At 45.9% G+C, this 13,220-nt stretch overlaps 1 protein-coding gene across 1 annotated transcript in view; it reads left to right on the top strand.

Annotated features, from left to right (window-relative positions):
- Positions 1–13,220, top strand: part of LOC137304783 (microtubule-associated protein 1A-like) — a 45,689-nt gene that overhangs the window by 10,930 nt on the left and 21,539 nt on the right. The window contains exons 2-3 of the mRNA XM_067973497.1: positions 9,244–9,326; positions 12,014–12,154. The gene's annotated coding sequence lies outside the window, so the exon portion shown is untranslated. The remainder of the gene's footprint in view (positions 1–9,243; positions 9,327–12,013; positions 12,155–13,220) is intronic.

Below are 13,220 nucleotides of genomic sequence, written 5' to 3'. Positions count from 1 at the left end.
CAGTTTCCACTGAAGAGATTTTACAGGGTGTGATGACTGGATGCAGTCGATGTACCAGAACTCCCTGAAGTGAGAAGCTGTTCTCTATTTCAGGGATCGGTAGAGGATGATAGTGAGAGCCTTCGTGCAGAGAGGGGTGGGGGAGGGGGGGAGAGTTTGCATGGAAGGCTCGGGGGCGGTGGGGGGAGATTTAATAGAGGTGCTCAAAATTATGAGGGGTTTTGAGAGAGTAAATAAGGAGAAACTGTTTCCACTGGCCGGAGGGTTGGTAACCAGAGGACGCAGATTTAAGATAATTTGTAAAAGAACCAGAGGGGAGATGAGGAGAAATTTTTTTACGCAGTGAGTTGTTATGATCTGGAATGCACTGCCTGAAAGGGCGGTGGAAGCAGATTCAATAATAACTTTCAAAAGGGAATTGGATAAATACTTGAAGGGGGAAAAAATTTGCAGGGTTATGGGGAAAGAGAAGGGGGAGTGGGACTAATTGGACAGCTCGTTCAAAGAGCCGGCACAGTCACGATGGGCCGACTGGCCTCCTGCGATGTATCATTCTACGAAGAGGCTTGAAAAGCAGGGAGGGGGGAAAGCCGTGCGTGCAGAGAGGCCACAAGAGCAACGTTGAGGAGCACGGTGGCAAAGATTGGGAGTGGAACGGAAAGTTGAGGCCAAGACCTCCTGAGGCCTGTGGAGGTAAAAGGCAGTGCTTGTGTGGCAAGATGTACAGTCCCCGCCTTGTGGAGCGGGCGTGTTTAACAACTACCCAAAATCATCAGCCCACTTAATACGGTTTAAGAGGCGTCTTTATAATTGAGGCCTGATATAGGCAGCTGTCCGCGATAAGCGGGAGCTGTGTACATGGTGGGGACCTGTAATAGGTAAATGTATTGGTAAGTTTTATATTGACTTCTCCTAATTCTTGCCTGTTGTATGTGTTTCGTGTCATAAATGTTATTTGTAGGATTGTTGAGGGAGTAATAAGGTTGCTGGTACCTTGTCCTATTTTATCTGTGGTTATATGAGCCAATCGGAAAAAATGTGGCCCCCTTTTTTGCGCCCGGTACACATTTAAAGTTTGATGAGGGGCCGTAGACTAGACCTTTAACTATTTGGATGGATTAGCGGATCTCCCGCGGCATTGCTCGTGGATGTCAGGGGTCTAGGAGCAAGGCTGGGATGTTCGGCTGCTAAACCGGATCTGTCCCTTTAAGGCCACCGCTGTAACCGGGCAGATCCAGGTAACAACGCGATGCTGTGGTCAGTCAGAGGGCAATTGCAACTGCTGTAAATCTCAGACTGCAGCTCAATAGCTTTTTCTGTAAGGATTGTTTTTGCATCTGTAAACTAAAAAGTGTGAAGTCTGGTGTGTAATAAAATGGTGTAAATTTTAGAAAGATGTATTATGTGGTAGGAAATGCCTGGAATCTATCAAAGTTGAGAAGTACTTCAGAGGTTAACAACAGTGCATATCATGTTGGCGTGAGTTTGTAGTAAATAATGTGGTTTCTTATGTTGAGTGCAACTTATTTTCCTCGTGTGTGGTGATAAATTGAGAGGTCGGGTAGCTGAGGCAGTTCCTCAAGTGACTCCTGACTACATCGGAATACGAATATTTTTACAGTCGGCAATCACCCTCTTGTTCTGTTTGCAACCAAGAATCTGAGCTATGTGACTCCTGACCCGCTGATGTCACTGCCTGAATTCCTGCTCAGGGGACGGAAGGAATTATTTTGAGTACATAAAGTCAGCTGTCGAACCAATGGAGCCGTGGTGTGTTTATAAACAAAACAGCCATAAAAGTAAAACTTGAGAAGTCCCCACTATGTTTGCACGCGATTGGTTGATGTTGGAGAGCAGGCTGCGAATGACACAGAGGAGGAATGTTCAAGAATATTGGAAATCACAGCCTTGGAGAAAACAGTTAGAAGACGTAGCAGGGGCTGAGAGATGTTTGCTTTTGTTGAGAAAGGCAGGTGAAGGGTCAAACCCCACAATGCACTGCAAAAAATGAGGTCGTCTTGAAAATTTATAGGAATAGGAGGAGGCCATTCAGCCCCTCGACCCTGTTTTCCGCCATTTAGTTAAATCGTGGCCGATCTGTACCTCGACTCCATTTACCCGCCTTTGGTCCATATCCCTCGATACCCTTGCCTAATAAAAAAAAAAATCTGTCCATCCCAGTCTTGAAAGTGGTTAGTGACGCCAGGCTTCGGTTTCAAAAGAAAGAAACGAAATAAAGAACTTGCATTTATATAGCACCTTTCGCTACCTCAGGACGTCCCAAAGCACTTTACAGCCAAACCACACAAACCCTGCCCTCCCCACCATGTGAGTAAGCTGCGTCCGCTGCTGACGGGTACACAATGTTTGGTTATGGTCTGGGAGTCTATGAGGTCCACTGTTTACAAATAACTCATCAGTAACCAGGAGATGGATTGAGGTTGTTGTTATACTCAGTGTGTGATTCCTAACTAGAAAAAAAAATGCTGTCAAATTACTGAGGTATTTTGAGGAATTTAGGGGAGCTCTGTGCGTGCGCGATTCCGCGTGTACGTGGAGCTCTGTGCGTGCGCGATTCTGCGTGTACGCGGAGCTCTGTGCGTGATTCATGTGTACACGAAGCTCTGTGTGTGCGTGATTTACATGTACACGGAGCTCTCTGTGTGATTCCTCATGTACACAGCTCTGTGCGTGTGATTCAATGTGTACACGGAGCCCTGTGCGTGCAAGTCCACACGTACACGGAGCTCTGTGCGTGCAATATAAGTGTCCACCCAGTCCCCAAGTACTTATAAACCCAGCTTGTCCCTGCAGTAGAGTTTCACTGCGTGCAGTGTTGAGGTGAGGTGGTTTGAGATGGGTGTCTCACATTGTTGCATCTTCCAGAGTTATACCGTCACTTTAGTGTTGCTGCGAAGCGGGAACAATGCAACAGTGGCAGTATAACTACTGTCTCAGAGCCACGGAGTTTGAATGTGACTCTGTCCTTCCCTCTGGGTAATCCCGTGGTTCCTCGTTTGGTAAAATTATTTTTTGAGGCGTTTCTGGAAGTTGATTCAATTAATGACCCGTGATGCAGACCCAATATTCTCAGTGGGTTGGGTATGTTTTAAGGGAGGAGCTTGTTTACAAAAGAGTTTCCTCTTAACACTTGGCCCGAAGGTATGTAGATTATTTTCTCTCTTTGTGGTAGAAAATATTTGCCCAGTTGATGTGCCACTGTGGTGGTGAATGGGCTGCCGATCCAGTGGGCTGCTTTGTCCCGGATGGTGTCGAGCTTCTTGAGTGTTGTTGGAGCTGCACTCATCCAGGCAAGTGGAGAGTATTCCATCACACTCCTGACTTGTGCCTTGTAGATGGTGGAGAGGCTTTGGGGAGTCAGGAGGGGAGTCACTCACCGCAGAATACCCAGCCTCTGATCTGCCCTACGAGCTGGCATTTCAGGGAGATGAGGGGAGTGGGGAGGAGATGATTTGTTCCCAGTGGCTTTGTGCCGTGTGTGATGCTAAAGACTTTGTTAATTAGCAGAATTTGGCAGCTTGTGTTTGTCATGTTGGCACCAGCTGTCTAACCAATCGTATCAAAGGTATTAACTAGCCGCTGGTACTATCCTGGAGACTTCAACTAGTTAAAGCTTTAACTAGTAGTAACCAGATTGACCAACCTGATTGCAAGTAGCAAGTCTGCCACAATCTGTTCAGTATTGCCCTTTCTGAAGACTGTAGACTCTATAGATTCTATATGAAATTACTGGGGCTTCTCGAGCACATAATCCAAGCTGACACTCCAGTGTAGTACTGAGGGAGTGCTGCACTGTCGGAGGTGCCGTCTTTCGGATGAGACGTTAAACCTCTCAGGTGGGCGAAAAAGATTCCAAAGCATTATTTTGATGAAGAGCAGGGGAGTTCTCCCCTGTGTCCTGGCTAATATTTATCCCTCAACCAACATCACTAAAGCAGATTATCTGGTCATTTATCTCGTTGCTGTTTGTGGGATCTTGCTGTGCGCAAATTGGCTGCCGCATTTCCTACATTACAACTGTGACTACAGTGCAAAAGTATTTAATTGGCTGTAAAGCGCTTTGGGACGCCCTGAGGTCGAGAAAGGCGCTATAGAAATGCCAGTCTCTTTTTCTGCGCTGTGTTCTTCACAAACATGTTTATGATTTTCTTGCACACAGAGCGAACCCTTGCCCGGGTAGTTTGGATACAGGTGCATTGGAAAGGTCGCGGAGACTGTTGTACCGGTCGATGCCAAGTTGGGTAGTTTGACATTCCACAACTTACCTCAGAGGTCAGAAATAGCTAAATATGAACAAACCGGCCTGTCTCTGACATTCCACAACCCTCTCACTGGACGATCCCACCACAACACAGCTGCTGCTGGAGGGAGAAACCACACCAACTCCTTTGTTAATTAGAGCGAGGCTTTCTATAACTGTCGGGGGGTAGTTTCATAGAAACTCGGTCAATATTAAATTGTTTGCTGCAGTACAGACTCTCGCTCGCCGACGGCGTGACCCCCTCGCCGACGGCGTGACCCCCTCGCCGACGGCGTGACCCCCCTCGCCGACTAAGTCGTGATCCAACGTAAGTTTTTTTTTCTTGGCAAACTGTCTCTGCCATTTGTTTGTACGTTTGTGTGTGTGCCCAATGCGAGTTGTGCCGACCTTTTATACTAACAGACAGACCCTACTGTGGCCTCTCTAAAGCTGTTCCGCTGACAAATGTTAACCAATTACGCGATTCTCTAGACTACAGCATTCTTTTGATGGGTGATGATTTCTAGAGATATCAGTAGGGAGGATGAGTTGTATGTAGACCATCTGTAATTTCTCTTTCCGTAACTTTTAAACATTAAATGCCCCCTCCGAGCTAATGTTGAATAATGTGGAGATGCCGGTGATGGACTGGGGTTGACAATTGTAAACAATTTTACAACACCAAGTTATAGTCCAGCAATTTTATTTTAAATTCACAAGCTTTCGGAGGCTACCTCCTTCCTCAGGTGAAGATTTCATTTCCGCATCGTTCACCTGAGGAAGGAGGTAGCCTCCGAAAGCTTGTGAATTTAAAATAAAATTGCTGGACTATAACTTGGTGTTGTAAAATTGTTTACAAATGTTGAATAAGACAAGGTATGTATGAATTCTGCCTGTCACTCAATACGCACATTTATCATTTATTCCCGAGCCTATAGGCAAAGTCATGGGCGGGGGGGGGAGGGGAATGAGGATTTGTTTATCGATTGCCAATGACAAATGAAAAGTCGTCGCCTTTTCTCTAATTGAAAAAATCTAGGCCAAGGCCCAGATTGCAGGACGCCACCAAGATTGGAAACAGCAGGAGAGGAGATGAGGGTCAAAGCTTCTTATAAAAAAGGAAAGACTGAGGGAGGAGAGGAGCCCCACAGTTTTCAGGGCCTGGGAAAGAATGAATTAAAGTGGGAGACGGGGCGGTGGATCTTGATTTCAACACGGGGAGGAGAAAGAATGTGTCGGCACTGAGGGAAGTTCAAAGGACTGTTCCATAAAGATATCATTACCTGTTGAGAGTTGAGGAATTTGCTAATACCTATAACAGATGAGAACGGTTTAACCAGTTGCCACCAAAAGTGCTTGAGCAATAATTGGGGTGATGGTTTTAATTGGATTATTGACGGAAGCCCATTGCAATTCAAGTCACAGGTTGCAGCTCTAGCCTGAAAGTGGGAAGCTCATTCGACCATCTTCCAGTGGACTCTTGGAACAGACGACAGTTGTCGAGCAAGGGTGTCTGTTATTTGTAAGTAGCCAGACGCTTCCCCTGCTCTTGTAAATGAGGCTGGTACTCAGTGTGGGGGAAGGGGGGAGGGACGAGCCATTGTACCGACTGCTTTACTCATTCAGCAGCCGTGGACTGACTGAAGTATCGTTATATGTCAGCAGAGATGACTAATTGGGCTGTGTTACAAGCACAGAACTGATCTTTGTATTCGAACAAGACGTAAACTTATTTGAAAGGTGCTAGGCTTCTCTTCGATCCCTTTTGACTGAAGTAGAAAAATAAGTCCCGGGATGTTTTAATCAACAGCTATCGGGCCCCTTGAAAGAGAGACGTTTTACACAAAGAAGGGAACCAATTCAAAATTCACCTATTGCATTTGGTACAAGGTCTCCATTTTGCGCTCAAACATTTGTCTGTTTTTTAATTGGTTCACTGCACTTCCGTAGCTCACTTGGAGGAAACTGGCCTCTATCGTACAAGGTAAATCTCGGAGCCCGTCCTTTTTTAGGGGCTTCAGCGATCGGAGTCCGAGGTCATTGGGATTAGATTTTACGTGAACTTTGTTGAAACATGAGCTGGTATTTTAATGCATACTTCTGTGCCTAATGTTTGGGGAGAAAAAATTTTTCTTTTTGTTATGACAGGAATTAAAATGATTATGTTGATGAATGGGGGTATTGATGTGCTAGTGAATACTTACATTCCAGTACCCAGTAACTAGCCTGATAAAGTGCTTTGGGACGTCCTGAGGTCGTGACAGGCGCTATATAAATGTAAGTCTTTGTCGCACAACTTCAAGGTTAGGGTTGTCAACTCTGATTGGACGTATTCTAGTGCCTGCGTGTAGAACTGCTTACGTAGAATTTACAGCACAGAAACAGGCCATTCGGCCCAACTGGTTTGTGCTGGCATTTATGCTCCACACGAGCCTCCTCCCACCCCTCTTCATCTAACCCTATCAGTATATTCCTTTCTCCCTCATGTGTTTATCCAGCTTCCCCTTAAATGCATCTGTTATTCGCCTCAACTACTCCTTGTGGTACCGAGTTCCACATTCTAACCACTCTCTGGATAAAGAAGTTTCTCCTGCATTCCCTATTGGATTTATTAGTGACTATCTTATATTTATGGCTCCTAGTTTTGGTCTCCCCCACAAATGGAAACATCTTCTCTATGTCTGATTAAAGATTGTACCTTGAATGATTCCCTACCCCCACATGCCATGTTCGCTTTCCAAAACCTGTGACGTGAAACAATTAAATATCAATTTACACACACTGAAAATGGCAAATGCCTGGGCACACCTTACTGCTCACACCCTTAATGTTCTGTGGTTTTTCTCTTGGGTGTAGTCCAGCTCCATGTGTTGTTAGCTGTTGCTCAGTGGGTAGCACTCTCGCCTCTGACATCAGAAGGTTGTAGGTTCAAGTCCCGCTCCAGAGACTTGAACACAAAATCCAGGCCGACACTCCCAGTGCAAGTACTGAGGGAGTGCAGCACTGTCAGAGGTGCCGTCTTTTGGATGAGACGTTAAACCGAGGCCCCGTCTGCCCTCTCAGGTGGATGTAAAAGATCCCATGGCACCATTTGAAGAGGAGCTAGGGGAGTTCTCCCCGGTGTCCTGTCCATTATTTATCCCCCAACCAGCATCGCTAAAACAGATTATCTGGTCATTATCTGATTGCTGTTTGTGGGATCTTGCTGTGCGCAAATTGGCTGCCGCGTTTCCTACATTACAACAGTGACTACACTTCAAACAAAAAAGTATTTCTTTGGCTGTGAAGCGTTTTGGGACATCCTGAGGTTGTGAAAGGCGCTATATAAATGCAAGTTCTTCCTATCTTTTCTCCATCTCGCTGCAGTCTCTGTCTCAGATAGTTTCCTGCGGGTTGCCCCTGTCCATTTTGCACGAGATTCATAAACTGAGTGATTGTCCTCTGCTGCTGTTGAAATATGAGATTTTCGATGAATTGGGAAAGTGTAGGTGGAATGTGTGGGGAACCGCTGACTGTTACCTGCAGAAGTGTCTAACCTGCGACTTGTAGCCCATGAATCGTAGCCACCCGACCAGGAGTCTCCCTCTTCCTCTGGTTTCTTGTTTGGGTTGTCTTTCATATATGCTGTCAGGTTAGGAACATAGGAGCAGGAGGACGCCATTCAGCCCCTCCAGCCTGTTCCGCCATTTAGTTAGATCACGACTGATCTGTATCTTAACTCCAATCACCCGCCTTGGATCCGTAACCTTTAATACCCTTACCTAACAAAAATCTATCAATCTCGGTGTTGAAATTTTCAATTGACCGCCAGCCTCAACAGCTTTTTTGGGGGAGAGAGTTCCAGATTTCCACTCCCCTTTGTGTGAGGAAGTGCTTCCTGACTTCACCTCTGAACGGCCTGGCTCCAATTTTAAGGTTATGCCCCCTTGTTCTAGACTCCCCCACCAGAGGAAATAGTTTCTCTCTGTCTACCCTAACAAATCCTTCAATCATTTTAAACACCTCAATCAGATCACCCCTTAATCTTCTATAATCGAGGGAGTACAAGTCTAGTCCATGCAACCTGTCCTCGTAATTTAACCCTTTTAGCGGAAGAGTGGTCGGAGGCAGTGGTATCTTAGCAACAGCCATCGCGCCTCTAGATCGGTCATTTACAAGTGGCCTTTGGGGCTCTCTGGAAAGGAGCTAAGTGACCCACTGAGACAATACCCCCCCCCAATAAAACAGCAGAAATGACGTGTAGCTGGACAATGTAATTTACTCTATGAAAAGTATTGTAACAACTTTTCCCAGGAAATAATTCTTTGGTCAAGAGTAGCTTTGGCCGCACCTTCACACCCCTGTCAGTAGGGGATGGTATGGCCCGTATGCCTCTTTTGACAGAACATTTCAGAGCGCTGTTGACGGTGGCCGTAGAAGATAAAAAGTGGGAGAAGTTGGACCATGTCATCTCCCACCAACTCCCTGATAACAGAAGATTTTTCCCTGTTTAAAATTCTCATCCTTGTTTGCAGATCCCTCCATGGCCTCGCTCCTCCCTATCTCTGTAACCTCCTCTAGCCCTACAACCCTCCGAGATCTCTCCGTTCCTCCAGTGCCGGCCTCTTGCGCATCCCCGATTTTAATCACTCCACCATTGGCGGCCGTGCCTTCTGTTGCCTGGGCCCCAAGCTCTGGAACTCCCTAAATCTCTCCGTCTCTCTCTCCTCCTTTAAGACGCTCCATAAAACCTACCTCTTTGACCAAGCTTTTGGTCACCTGTCCTAATATCTCCTTATGTGGCTCGGTGTCAGATTTTGTTTGATAACGTTCCTGTGAAGCGCCTTGGGACATTTTACTACGTTAAAGCTGCTGCATAAGTGCAAGTTGTTGTTTAGGTGTCTGGAGTCCTTCTCGTGCAGAGGAACCCTTGACTCGTCATATCTGGTGCAGAATGGTCAGTTCGGAAGCTTCTACAATCAAAATCTTTTTTTTTGTTCCAGGCCAGAAGACACTTCACCACAGGAGTGATATCCTGGAGACCGTGGTCCTAGTTAATCCTGCTGAAGATATAGTCGCCTCTGAGGTAACGCTGAATGGTTCATAGAATTACATAGAATTAACAGCACAGTAACAGGCCATTTGGTCTATACCGTGTGTATGCTCCACATGAGCCTCGTCCAACCCCTCTTACCTAACCCTATCAGCATATCCTCCCATTCCTTTCTCCCTCATGTGTTTATCTAGCTTCCCCTTAAATGCATCTATGCTATTCGCCTCAACTACTCCTTGTGGTAGCGAGTTCCACATTCTCACTACTCTCTGGGTAAAGAAGTTTCTCCTGAATTCCCTATTGGATTTATTAGTTATTTATGGTCCCTAGTTTTGGACTCCCCCACAAGTGGGAACATCTTCTCTACGTCTACCGTATCGAACCCCCTCGTAATTTAAAAGACCTCTATCAGGTCACCTCTCAGCCTTCACTTTTCTAGAGAAAAGAGCCCCAGCCTGTTCAAGGTGCAGAGATGAATAGCATAAAATAAAATCTGTTACTAGTTATTGAGTCATTAGTTTTAAGGTAATGTGCCCTCAAACAACATATCTCCATAAATTCCCCAGTATAACTTGCCTTTGAGAAGCATCAAATGTTGACTTAATCCTTCAAGTCCCATCATGGCGGCTGTAAGTTAAAACATGCACTTGTGAAATTGGCCCATTGGCGGTTTAACTTGTTGAATAAGGAGACTAAAGTTTCTCATTGGATCTTAATCTCTAAAAACTTAAAACAAACGGGGTTCCCGCTCCCAGTTGCTCTCCAGTTAGGGTTGCCAACTCTGGTTGGGTGTATTCCTGGAGGTTTCATCACATGACCTTCCTGCCTCCAACTGCTCCGCTCCCACAGTCTCGCCATTGGTCCATCTTCCAGGCGCACTGCCTTCCCATGGCCAATTGGAAAGGGAACAGACCCTTTGTTACCCAATTGGATTAATCTTGACTGTTAGTCAAACAGCTTTTCTTTTCTCCATCTCCAAAAATTTTTAACTAATAAATGGAAAGTGTTGAAAGAAAATGGGGGAAAAAAAGGCCCCATTTTTTTCATGCCCCTATGATCTTTCTGCCAGGTTTTTGCTTTCAGCAGTGTCCTGGAGATTAATTTTTAATTCCTGGAGGGATGGCAACCCCAATCTCCAGTGATTCCTGCTGGAAAGGGCTTCCAAGAGTGAAGAAATCCCCATTTCCGCTGAGACGCCCACCCTGATTGACAGGAAGCAAGATCGCAAACCGTCTGAACGAGACTCGGAGTTCCCTGTGCATCTGTATAGTTATTTAAATTGGTTTCCCCACTTTCTGCTTGACGCCTGGCTCACCTGACTGATTTTAAAGTTGGTGCCGTGTTTGCTAGCCTCATTCATCTTTGGTTCTGCAGATGTTTTAGTTGAACAGTTAGAGCCCTAGCTGGGCAGTGCCCCTCTGCCCCTTCATGCCACCCAGAGTGCGGCAGATTCAAAAGCAGCTTCCACTTTGTGTACGGCCTTTAATGTAGCGAAACATCCCAAGGTGCTTTTCAAAGGGGCAGGGGCGCTAACACTGGGCAGGTGTTAGGAGGGTGGAAGGCCATTTGGCCCATCGTGCCTGTGCCGGCTCTTTGAAAGAGCTATCCAGTTAGTCCCACTCCCCCTGCTCTTTCCCCATAACACCAACGAAGAGGTAGATTTTGAGGGGGGTTTTTTGATGGTGAGGAGAGGTAGCAAGGAGGAGGGGTTAGGAAGAGAATTCCTACAGATTAGACTCAACTCCCTAAACAACGAGTCATGCCATCAAGGGTATGAGGGGAAATACTGTTCAGTGAGCCACCCTAGTCAGCAGCCAGTTTAAGTTGTGTAGGTAGAAGCCTGGACATTAGTCCCCAGCTTACCCACTCAATGCGAGATTGGTACCTGATTGAAGACAGCGATGTTGTCTGTAGAAGTTATATTTTCCATTGCAGTGAGTGACATTACAGCAGGTTACTAGTCACCTCATGGCATTCTGGAGCTGGGAGGGGAGAACGGAGCCATTTGTTTGTTTTGAGACCATGAAGCGAAGAGCCAAGCCTCGAAAAAACATTGAGGAGAAAAATCGCTCCAAATGGTGTATTTGGAGCATAGGGGAGGGCAAGAAGGAGGAGCAGGGCTCCAATAAATGTAGTAATACTGTGTTGATAAATACAAGCAAGAGAGGTTCTGATAGCGAGAGGTGGGAGATTTATAACTTACAGATAGAAATATATTAAAAGTTTTGTGTCCAGTGCATACTTTCTGTAAATGTCACACTTACTTCCTGCAACACTTTCCCCCAACGCCATTTCTTGATTCGACAGAACAGAATTTGACTTATCGAGTCGCTGTAAATCAGTGACTGTAATAACGCACTGTTACATAAAACAGCGTCTCCTTCGCCCCACCACGAGCAATGCCACAGGAGTTCTGATAGTTTCTAACTTTATGTAAGATATATAGTTTGGGCCTGAAGAGTTCTCACTGACCAGTTTCAACACAGCTTGGTGACTGACAGGCAATTGGACCTCTTTGTTTGCCAGTGCCTTGGTTTGACTGACAGTCGGAGGTCCCTGAAATGTTGTTGTCTGGCCCACTGTACGAGCAACATCTCCATGACTGGCTCAAGGGCGATGTGGAGGCAGAAGGCAGCGTGTTGGGGGGTGAGTGTTGGTGTTGGTGGTGGTGATGGAGCTGGGTGGCTGGATTCCAATCGTGTTATTCTTTGACCTTCTAGGTTCACTCACTCGTGACAGACACATCCCGTCATAAGCTGTTAGTTCTCTGCGGGCAAACCTCTGATCAAGGAGGAGACCTCATTCTGCAGACTGGAACCTACTCTTTTCAAAGATTTATTGAGACTTTTGCAGACCCTGAGGTGAGAATGACTTGCATGAACTTTTAAGCTTGGAACCACTGCTCTTTATTGCTAAACTCCTCATGAATGCACGAGAGCAGCAGTAGGGTGAGGGTGGGTAATGGAAAGACTGATTCGGGTGTATACATCTCTCTGAAATGTCTCAAAACACTTCTCCACTAATTACTCTGGTTTAAGCAGTGAGTAGCTGACCCATCCAGAGCAGGTTTGGTTCCTGGTCAGTGCCAAGTTCACTGATCTCTGCTTTGGATGGAGTTGGTTTGGTCTTGGTACCTCTGGGGTAGAGATGAATAATCAGCCAAGACTCCCACTGCTGATCTAGCGACTCCTGCTGGAGAGTAGGTGTCAGGACAGATTGATCGCCGCTGTGATGCTTTCCACGGTTGAGTGACCGACTGTCCAGGCCCATCCATGACGAATGTCATCTGGGCAAGGAATTCTGGTGCGGTTGGATCTACACCCCCAGCATAGGTCAGTGCCTTTGGCAGAGAGGGGGGAAAAATACCATTAACAACGAAAGAGTTAGTTCTGTACAAACAATTCTAGCTTGTTAACCACGGATACGTGTTCAACATTTTAAATATTACATAGGATGTACAGCACAGAAACAGGCCATTCGGCCCAACTGGTCTATGCCAGTGTTTATGCTCCACACGAGCCTCCTCCCTCCCCTCTTCATCTCACCGTATCAGCATATCCTTCTATTCCTTTCTCCCTCATGTACTTATCTAGCTTCCACATTCTAACCACTCTCTGGGTAAAGAAGTTTCTCCTGAATTCCCTATTAGATTTATTAGTGACAATCTTATATTTATGGCCCCTAGTTTGGACTCCCCCATAAGTAGAAACATCTTCTTTACATCTACCCTATCGAACCCCTTCATAATTTTAAAGACCTCTATTAGATCACCCCTCAGTCTTCTCTTTTCTAGAGAAAAGAGCCCCAGCCTGTTCAGCCTTTCCTGATAAGTATAACCTCTTAGTTCTGATATCAGCCTTGTGAATTTTCTTTTGCATCTTCTCTGGTGCCTCCATATCCTTTTTATAATATGGAGACCAGAACTGA

This window comes from Heptranchias perlo, chromosome 38, assembly GCF_035084215.1.
Source record: "Heptranchias perlo isolate sHepPer1 chromosome 38, sHepPer1.hap1, whole genome shotgun sequence".
Classification (NCBI taxonomy): Eukaryota; Metazoa; Chordata; class Chondrichthyes; order Hexanchiformes; family Hexanchidae; genus Heptranchias; species Heptranchias perlo.
This window is presented reverse-complemented; position numbering and strand designations above follow the sequence as displayed.